Source organism: Oryx dammah, unplaced genomic scaffold, assembly GCF_014754425.2.
Source record: "Oryx dammah isolate SB20612 unplaced genomic scaffold, SCBI_Odam_1.1 HiC_scaffold_2, whole genome shotgun sequence".
NCBI classification, from domain to species: domain Eukaryota; kingdom Metazoa; phylum Chordata; class Mammalia; order Artiodactyla; family Bovidae; genus Oryx; species Oryx dammah.
The window spans coordinates 52062917-52073037 of record NW_024070186.1 but is presented as its reverse complement, the minus strand read 5'-3'; positions in this window follow the sequence as shown (position 1 = coordinate 52073037).

The following is a 10121-nucleotide window of genomic DNA, read 5'->3' as shown; positions in this document are numbered from 1 at the left end:
ATATTACAATGACATACCAGGAAAATCAAAGGTTTTAAGAAAATTGAAACTTTAAAAAATGGTAGTAGTAGGAAATGCAAGGGACTCATGAAATTTACTTTTACAGCTAACTAAAAAATAATGCAAAAAAATTAAGCCAGTGGTTCACTAAGCTCTCTTTAAATGCCCTAACTTCCCAAGAGACAAATGTCAGCTTTCAACTTGTTCTATTTCTACTTTTAAGTGTTGTATAAATTATATGAAAATAGAAGATTGCACTTTTTTTTCTAGTTATGGATGAGAAAATAGCACTTGCTTAGATAAATCCCCAGAGGCTTTCTTGGACCATTTCTCTATGAGAGAGGACAATTATTATACTTTTGGCAGCTATTGTCTCATGATGAGGGAATACATGTACAGTAATAATGAAACCACATAAAGAGTGGAATAGAGATATTGCTTCAATATAGTCAATATTTTTTGAATATTATTCCATTATTTTATAGTTTAACTAAAGTAACAGTTTGTGTACACTATTCATGGTGAAAAAGTCTGCCAAAGCAATATCACTCTCAGCAAATGCTTTATTTCTCACACTCGAGTGGCCAAAAACTTGGCTCTAAGGAAACTTATAAAGTCATTTTGTTATATTTTAATCCTAGTTACATTGGTCTGCCAAGAGAATTAATGTGTTCCTGAGGAAATAAAGCTTCCCTGAAAGCCTTGAAATTAAGTTTTTGTCCAAATGTTTATAAGCTAAATTCATAAGAGATAGTTAAATGCATTCAAGACAGCTGGTCAGAAGGAAAATGTAGGCTGCCTGCATATAAGACTGACTAAGTTGTTTTGATCCAAACCTTTATTTTTGGCAAGCAACCACCTACACATTAAGAATAAAATAACAATCATCCAGTGAGGAAGCAAATAGCTTCTTACATCTATCTCAGGAGGAAGTGGGCATGTGGAAGAAACATGAAAAGAAATTGTACTATGGAACAGAGTAGACAACCACAGAGCAAAGATCTTCACATAATTTGGAGACAGCCTTCTCCACTGCAATGAATCTAGAAGATCATAATTCCCTGCCCTGTATTCATACAGAGCATTTATTCTAGGAACACAGACTTTTATAAGAGCATTTTGTAGTAGCAATTTTATAGATGACATTAGAAGAGGAGTTAGGAAAGTTATAGATCCAGAAAGTGTACAGACGTCTGAAATGACAAGGAAAAGAAACAAGTGTAATAACCCATCACCACAACAAAAATAACACTTTCTTAGCCTTTCTGCAGTGATTTTGGAGCCAAAAAAAAATAAAGTCTGACGCTGATTCCACTGTTTCCCAGTCTATTTCCCATGAAGTGATGAGACCAGATGCCATGATCTTAGCTTCCTATATGTTGAGCTTTAAGCCAACTTTTCACTCTCCTCTTTCACTTTCATCAGGAGGCTTTTTAGTTCCTCTTCACTTTCAGCCATAAGGGTGGTGTCATCTGCATATCTGAGGTTATTGATATTTCTCCCGGCAATCTTGATTCCAGCTTGTGCTTCTTCCAGCCCAGCGTTTCTCATGATGTATTTTTTTCGGCTCCAAAATCAGTGCAGATGGTGATTAAAGCCAGGAAATTAAAAGACGCTTACTCCTTGGAAGGAAAGTTATGACCAACCTAGATAGCATATTAAAAAGCAGAGATATTACTTTGCTAACAAAGGTCCGTCTAGTCAAGGCTATGGTTTTTCCTGGGTCATGTATGGATGTGAGAGTTGGACTGTGAAGAAAGCTGAGCGCCGAAGAATTGATGCTTTTCAAGACTCTTGAGAGAAGACTCTAGAGAGTCCCTTGGACTGCAAGGAGATTCAACCAGTCCATCCTAAAGGAGTCAAGTCCTGGGTGTTCGTTAGAAGGAATGATGCTGAGGCTGAAACTCCAATACTTTGGCCACCTCACGCAAAGAGTTGACTCATTGGAAAAGACCCTGATGCTGGGAGGGATTGAGGGCAGGAGGAGAAGGAGATGACAGAGGATAAGATGACTGGATGGCATCACCGACTCGATGCACATGAGTTTGGGTGAGCTCCGGGAGTTGGTGATGGACAGGGAGGCCTGTGTGCTGTGATTCATGGGTCGCAAAGTGTCGGACATGACTGAGCGACTAAACTGAACTGAACTGAACTAGCCTTTCTGGGTTCCAAGACATTATAAGGAAGCATAAAAAGAATTAAATAAGAATATTACTATGATAATATCATTAACACTCACTTTCACTACAAAAAAAGGAATTGTGAGATACTTTAGAATGCTTATTTATTCAATATATTTATTAACCTCCTACTAAGTGGCAGCTACAGCAGATATGGCAGTGAATAAGAGATTAATAAAAAACTCTCTGTCATCAGTCCTCTTAAAATGTAGGAAAGAAGATCAAATTATACAAATACAAGTAAGCAATTAACTATTTAGTTTACAACTGCAACACCCACTATGAGGGAGGACAGGAGGCTATCAAAGTATATTAGAGTGGCTTCTGAGTGTTAGACTCCCCACTAATTCATCTTGAATCATCTCTATTCTGGGTACTTCTTCCTTATTACCATACTCTCTAACCAAAAGTAGTTACTTACTGAGGACTTTTCATCTCATTTAATCCATATGACACTCTCAAAAGGTTAGATGCTATCATTGCTATAGCAACACAGGGACAACAGGACTCAGAAAGGTTAAGCCCAATTGAGTAACCATAGAACATGAGCTGCTGCTGTCCATCTACTGCCCCGGGACCTGGTCTGAGAAAAATGATTGTGACATAAGCTGCTCCTTTGTTGTTTATTGCAATGCTGACACTATTTGAAATATTTAGGTCTTAGGTCTCAAGCAGAGTGTTTTGTACACGAACACTGTGTTACAGATCAGGGAAAATAAGCTATTTTTAAGCTTTTCTAAGGACCAAGAATAGAATCAAGCTTCAGATATTGCAGAATGTTCCAAAAAGACTAATACCCATTGAGAAGCAAATGGGAAGAAACTTGTTTCTAACCCCCACCCCACCATTACCACCAGAATGCCAGTTTTGTTACCAGTTAGTATCAGATTATATATAGTTAACAAGAAACATAGAAAATTACTCTGGGGGGTTTTGTTTGGCTTCTTCATAGTTTCCTAAGAATCTAGAGAGATTAAGTCAGTTTTTCAGTGAATTGGACATAATGCAGTGAACTGCTTTCATGATGTGGACTCACACATTATAAATTAATCTTGTAGTTGGCATTACAATACCTCAAGTAAAAGAAACTCAGTTTTGGGGAGTCATTCACTAAGTAGGAGAATCCTATTTGCTTGAGTGATGGCAATGTGGGTGTCTAAACTGGGATATCCAGCTGACCACAACTTTTTACCTGTTCAGGTATGTCATGCATTACAAGCTGAGAAAAATTGATTCTCCAACCTGGCTGCACAGGAGAGGATTTAGCAAGTGCAGATGACTTGTTCTCCCTTTCAGATATTATGATCTATTTGACACAAATGGGGCCTAGACATTCGTTTTGTTTTTTGAAATCACTTCTCAAGGTGCTTCTAATGACAGCCTGGGTTGAAAACCAATGAGCTCTATTGGCAAAATAAAAACAGGATTACCTCACCAAACTCAACTCTCACCTGGGGAGAGAAGAGGAGAACATTCTAGTTCTGCATGGGGGTTGTGGCAGAGTTGATGGTGGTGCCAATGATAGATCTACTGCATAACTGCTTTTGTGTTTGGAGAGAGACAACTTAGAATCACGTAGCTACACGGCTATAGGGAAATTAGATGCCTAGTCCATCCCCAGTGAATAAGCAAGAGTAGAAACGCATTTCTACGAAAAAAAAAAAACCCTGGAATATTTGAAGTTAATAAGTCTGGTAGTGAGTTTCAGGAAAAAAAAAATCACAAAGGGCAATCTATTAAATATGAACATAAAATTTAAGAAGGCCAGTGGAGCAAGAGATTAGTATGAGGGAAGGATGTGAAAAGCTATCTAATTAAATTGGTACTTTTACTCTCTGTTTTACTCTTTTAGTGCTCCTCAAGTTAACTGTCATTTACTAAGTCACAGAGATCCTTACTTGAATGGCTTCATTTTTTTTTTTTTTTTTCATGTGTGGAAATGGGTATATTTCTTAACAACTCCAGAAATGGGTCTTTCTCTCAATGCTCGATTGTGAATGCCTGTGCTAGTAAATTACCACTGAAGAGGTTAAACAATATAAAAGAATTAAAATTCTTCCAAGTTTACCTCAAATCTAAGGTCTCAAACATGTAACAGTGAGCTAAAACGCTGGCACAGATTTTGTCTTTGCCTTTGCTTTTTAGCTCATTTTTTCATTGATTTTGTGCTAAGCAGTGTTTATTTACCTCTGGCTAGGATATTTAACCCAACACAATGCAGGTTTTTCACAACTACAATTAGAACTGACACAGTGCAGGTTTTCCATTTATTTGGACTAATCTATGCTCCAGAATACTGTTCATGGGGTTCGCATTTTGCAAAAAAAAAAAAAGCTGTCTGGGGAGGCCTTACAAATAGCTGTGAAAAGAAGAGAAGTGAAAAGCAAAGGAGAAAAGGAAAGATATAAGCATCTGAATGCAGAGTTCCAAAGAATAGCAAGGAGAGATAAGAAAGCCTTCCTCAGCGATCAATGCAAAGAAATAGAGGAAAACAACAGAATGGGAAAGACTAGAGATCTCTTCAAGAAAATTAGAGATACCAAGGGAACATTTCATGCAAAGATGGGCTCGATAAAGGACAGAAATGGTCTGGACCTAACAGAAGGAGAAGATATTCAGAAGAGGTGGCAAGAATACACGAAAGAACTGTACAAAAGAGATAATGACCAAGATCATCACAGTGGTATGATCACTCACCTAGAGCCAGACATCCTGGAATGTGAAGTCAAGTGGGCCTTAGAAAGCATCATGACGAACAAAGCTATTGGAGGTGATGGAATTCCAGTGGAGCTATTTCAAATCCTTAGATGATGCTCTGAAAGTGCTGCACTCAATATGCCAGCAAATTTGGAAAACTCAGCAGTGGCCACAGAACTGGAAAAGGTCAGTTTTCATTCCAATCCCTAAGAAAGACAATGCCAAAGAATGCTCAAACTACCTCACAATTGCATGCATCTCACATGCTAGTAAAGTAATGCTCAAAATTCTCCAAGCCAGGCTTCAGCAATATGTGAACCATGAACTTCCAGATGTTCCAGCTGGTTTTAGAAAAGGCAGAGGAACCAGAGATCAAATTGCCAACATCCGCTGGATCATCAAAAAAGCAAAAGAGTTCCAGAAAAAACATCTATTTCTGCTTTCTTGACTATGCCAAAGCCTTTGACTGTGTGGATCACAATAAACTGTGGAAAATTCTGAAAGAGATGGGAATACCAGACCACCTGACCTGCCTCTTGAGAAACCTATACGCAGGTCAGGAAGGAACAGTTAGAACTGGACATGGAACAAACAGACTGGTTCCAAATAGGAAAAGGAGTAGGTCAAGGCTGTTTATTGCCACCCTGCTTATTTAACTTATATGCAGAGTACATCATGAGAAACGCTGGATTGGAAGAAGCACAAGCTGGAATCAAGATGCCAGAAGAAATACCAATAACCTCAGATATGCAGATGACACCACCCTTATGGAAGAAAGTGAAGAGGAGCTAAAAAGCCTCTTGATGAAAGTGAAAGAGGAGAGTGAAAAAGTTGGCTTAAAGCTCAACATTCAGAAAACGAAGATCATGGCATCTGGTCCCATCACTTCAGGGGAAATAGATGGGGAAACTGTGAAAACAGTGTCAGACTGTATTTTGGGGGCCTCCAAAATCACTGCAGATGGTGACTGCAGCCATGAAATTAAAAGACGCTTACTCCTTGGAAGGAAAGTTATGACCAACCTAGATAGTATTTTGAAAAGCAGAGACATACATTGCCAACTAAGGTCCGTCTAGTCAAGGCTATGGTTTTTCCTGTGGGCATGTATGGATGTGAGTTAAACTGTGAAGAAAGCTGAGCACCGAAGAGTTGATGCTTTTGAAGTGTGGTGTTGGAGAAGACTCTTGAGAGTCCCTTGGACTGCAAGCAGATCCAACCAGTCCATTCTGAAGGAGGTCAGCCCTGGGATTTCTTTGGAAGGAATGATACTAAAGCTGAAACTCCTGTACTTTGGTCACCTCATGTGAAGACTTGACTCATTGGAAAAGACTCTGTTGCTGGGAGGGATTGGGGGCAGGAGGAGAAGGGGACAACAGAGGATTAGATGGCTGGATGGCATCACTGACTCAATGGACGTGAGTCTGAGTGAACTCCAGGAGTTGTTGATCAACAGGTAGGCCTGGCATGCTTCGATTCATGGGGTCGCAAGAGTCAGACACAACTGAGTGACTGAACTGAACTGAACTGATACTCCAGAATACAACACTGATTTCATCATTCATCTCACACAAATATTTATCTTCTTATAAAAAAGTTCTAGGATACCAATGAAATGGTATACTTCAATAAAAAAAATGTTGCTCTATGACTCAAAACTTCAAACAGGGGCTCTTAGCAACCTAGAAGGTTGGGATTGGGGAGGTAGATGGGAGGGAAGTGCAAGAGGGAGGGGACATGTATATACCTATGGCTGATTCATGTTGATGTTTGGCAGAAACCAACAAATTTCTATAAAGCAATTATCCTTCAACAACAAAAAAAATAAATTTAAAAAAATTAAATACTTACTAGGCCCTACCATTAGAGGTAGATATCACCAATCCAAGTTGAGAAAATGATGTTACTTGATTTATAAAAATAATTGTCAGTTCTCTAATTTACCAAGAATGTCATGAACATGTAATCTAATTAAATCACGTACAGCCACAGCATCTAAACAGAAAAAAAGATCATTTACTAATTTGTGTAATCAAATAATACACACTCAAATTTTTTAAAAAAATTACACAAATTACACATGTCAACATTCAGAAAGCCTTCAAAATCCAAAGACAAAACTGAGATAAATAGTAATATACAGGAAAAACAATTAAGACTACTTTAAGATTACATTGCTAAAAAATGAAGGAACTGGACTTAAGCCAATAAGTTAAGTAGATAAAAATACATGAAAAGTCCCAAAATATGTGGAGATAAGCAACGCACATCCAAATAACATGAGAGTAAAAAAGGAAATGTCAAGAGAAATTTAAGAATATTTTGAACTATTGAAATGAAAATGAACATACAACTTATCAAAAATTTTGCAGTATAGTGAAAGCAGTGCTTTATAGCTGTAAAGGAAATTCATAGCACTGAGAAATAAAGATCTAAAAATCAGTCAGCTAGGTTTTCACTTTAAAAAAGACAAGGGGAAAAAAAGAGCAAATAAATTCAAAATATGAGAGGACAAGAAATAATAAGAATTAGGGAAAAAAATCAACAAAACTGAAAATAGGCAATCAATAGAAAAAAGCAATAAAACAAAAACAAACAAAAAACAGTTCTTTGAAAAGATCAATAAAATTGAGAAGTATCTATCCAGACTAACATAAGAAAGAGAAAGAGAAAGGACACAGACGATTAATAAACTAAATGAAAGAGGAAGGTCTGTACAGATCCCATGGACATCAAGAGGGTATTATAGACATACTATGAACAACTTTCTGCCCACAAATTTGATAGATAGGATGGACAAATTCCTTGAAAGACACAATCTGTCAAAACTCACACAATAACAAAGACAATATAAAAAGTTGTGCACCTATAAAGAAATTGAATCAGTGCTAAACAATCCATCTGCTAATGCAAGGGGTGGCTTTGATCCCTGGTCCAGGAGGATCCCACAAACCGTGGAGTAGCTAAGCCCCTGTGCCATAACTACTGAGCCTACATGCCACAACTTCTGAGCCCACACACCCTAGAGTCCATGTCCCATGACAAGAGAAGCCACCACAAATAAATTAACTAGTATATATTTTAAACCCCCCCTACACCCACCGTTATGTTCTGCATGGCTTTGCTAGTATTATAGGATTACTTCAAGTCCCTAGGTAAATTGAACAAGGTCACAAATTCACTGATCTTCCTGTTGTATAGATGTAGTTAGTATCTTTCTCTCTTTGCTGTTTAATCTGAATTGTGTGTCTGCATTGTCCAAAAGGTTATGTTGGAAGCATTGCTATTCTACTTTTAGAGCTTCATTCTTAAGAAACTGGCAGCTTCAGCTTCCTGTCCCTAGGAGCCCTGAGCAGTCTTATAAGACATCCGACTATGCCAGAGCTGCTATGCCAGAGAGAACACATATAGGCACTCTGCTGGACAGTTCCAGTTGGGCTAAGCCTTCCAACTGTCTCTGCCAAGAAACTAGACTTGTGAGTGAAGCCATCTGGGACCCTTCAGACCAGCCATTCATCGGCTAACTACACCAAGTGACCTAATTAAACTCCATGAAGAGGAAAAGAATCACCTAATGTCTACTGGATTTCTGAGTCCTGAAATTATGCTAAAATAAAACAGTTGTTTTAAGCGATAAAATTTGGCAGTAGCTCAGTAGATAACTGGAAAAATCCCTTGAAAAATGCTTGTAAACTCTGGCTAAGTATTAACTCACCATGCTTAAGGCATAGAAAAACAGTTATTCCAGTGTCCTGTAAATAATCATTCCATTCCAAAAAGCCACAAAATACAAAAGCAAGGTACTATTTTGAATTCTTTTAACAGAAATTACTTGCTAAAAAATATTATTTTCGCCTCCATTATATTTTGCCTATATTCTATTCACACACTATTGACAACCATGCTAATTTCTTCTGTGTCTGCCATATGGGTCCCATGAAACCTTTCAGTTATTTGTATTTCTCTGCTTTACCTCACATATTTCTATTATTTACCATAGGCTGAAATAACTTCATGAATCATTAAAACATTCTGAAAACAAAAGGAGCAATGTTGAGGTTGATATGCCATGCTGAGGAAATAGCAGATTCAAAGCCCCTAAAAAGAAACAAGTTCAGGGTGAAAAAGAAATGAAATGAAATGCAAAACACCCATGGGTTTGTGGTAAAAGAAGGCAGAGGTGTAGGACAAAGTGGCATACTGAGCATGTTAAGATGCTTGCATTATATTAACAGCAAAGGAGAATCTTTGGAGAGTTTCAAGCAGTAGCTGTTATTGACTTTAGTTTTATAACAATCCCTCGGTGAGGAGGGCAAATATGAGGAGTGCTTTTCTACTTTCTTGCTGCCAGCCCATTTCTCAAGTTGAATCTAGTTCTCATTTTGCCCAATCTCATCTTTGATGGACTCTATGATTAGCTCACCTTGTCTGTAAGTTTCTAATCATCTTCCTTATCCTTGCAAAGCTCTGTGCTCACACTGCTATTTTAGTATATTATGCTTGATTATAAATAAGGTTGAAATAGCTACACTCTGATGTTCATTTTATACCACTCTGAAATACTGCTTCAATATTCACCCTGTGTTATGTTCTAATTCTTCCTGCTAGGGATGAATGATTTTGCAAATCCCCAAATCTAACTGTGTACAAGTTGATCTTTAATTTTTCTCCATATAATCTACATTTAGTTCCTAAAAACTATCATTTGTCCTTGTCAAGGATGAACATGTCTTACCAGAGTTTTTCATCATTATCCTGAACTTACAGCAATTGGTGGGGATCAACCAGGTGCCAGGTGCCCTAACCTTCATATTAGAGACAACGTTTACAGGAGGTCGTTTTATTTAAGGCATTAATGAGATTTTTATTTCTAAGGAATAAAGCCAAATTTAAAGGTTCTATAATTCTTGGAGATTAGTCAGCAGTTTCAAATAAGAATTTATTTTTAAATCAATTTTAACTGATTTAAAAATTAAAATTTGACAACTAAAATCTAAGTTGTAAATTCAAGATGAGTAAGATATGCTTTGAAGTCTAAGAAAACGCTTTGTAATAAATGAATGGAACAAATTAAACTTTAAAGCTTTAGTACAACAACAACAAAAAAGCTATTAACAAAATGAAAAAAACCTACAGAATGGGAGAAAATATTTGCAAATGATATGACTGACAATGTGTTAATATCCAAAATATATAAACAGCTTATACAATTCAATATCATAACCCAATCAATTGGACAGAATATCT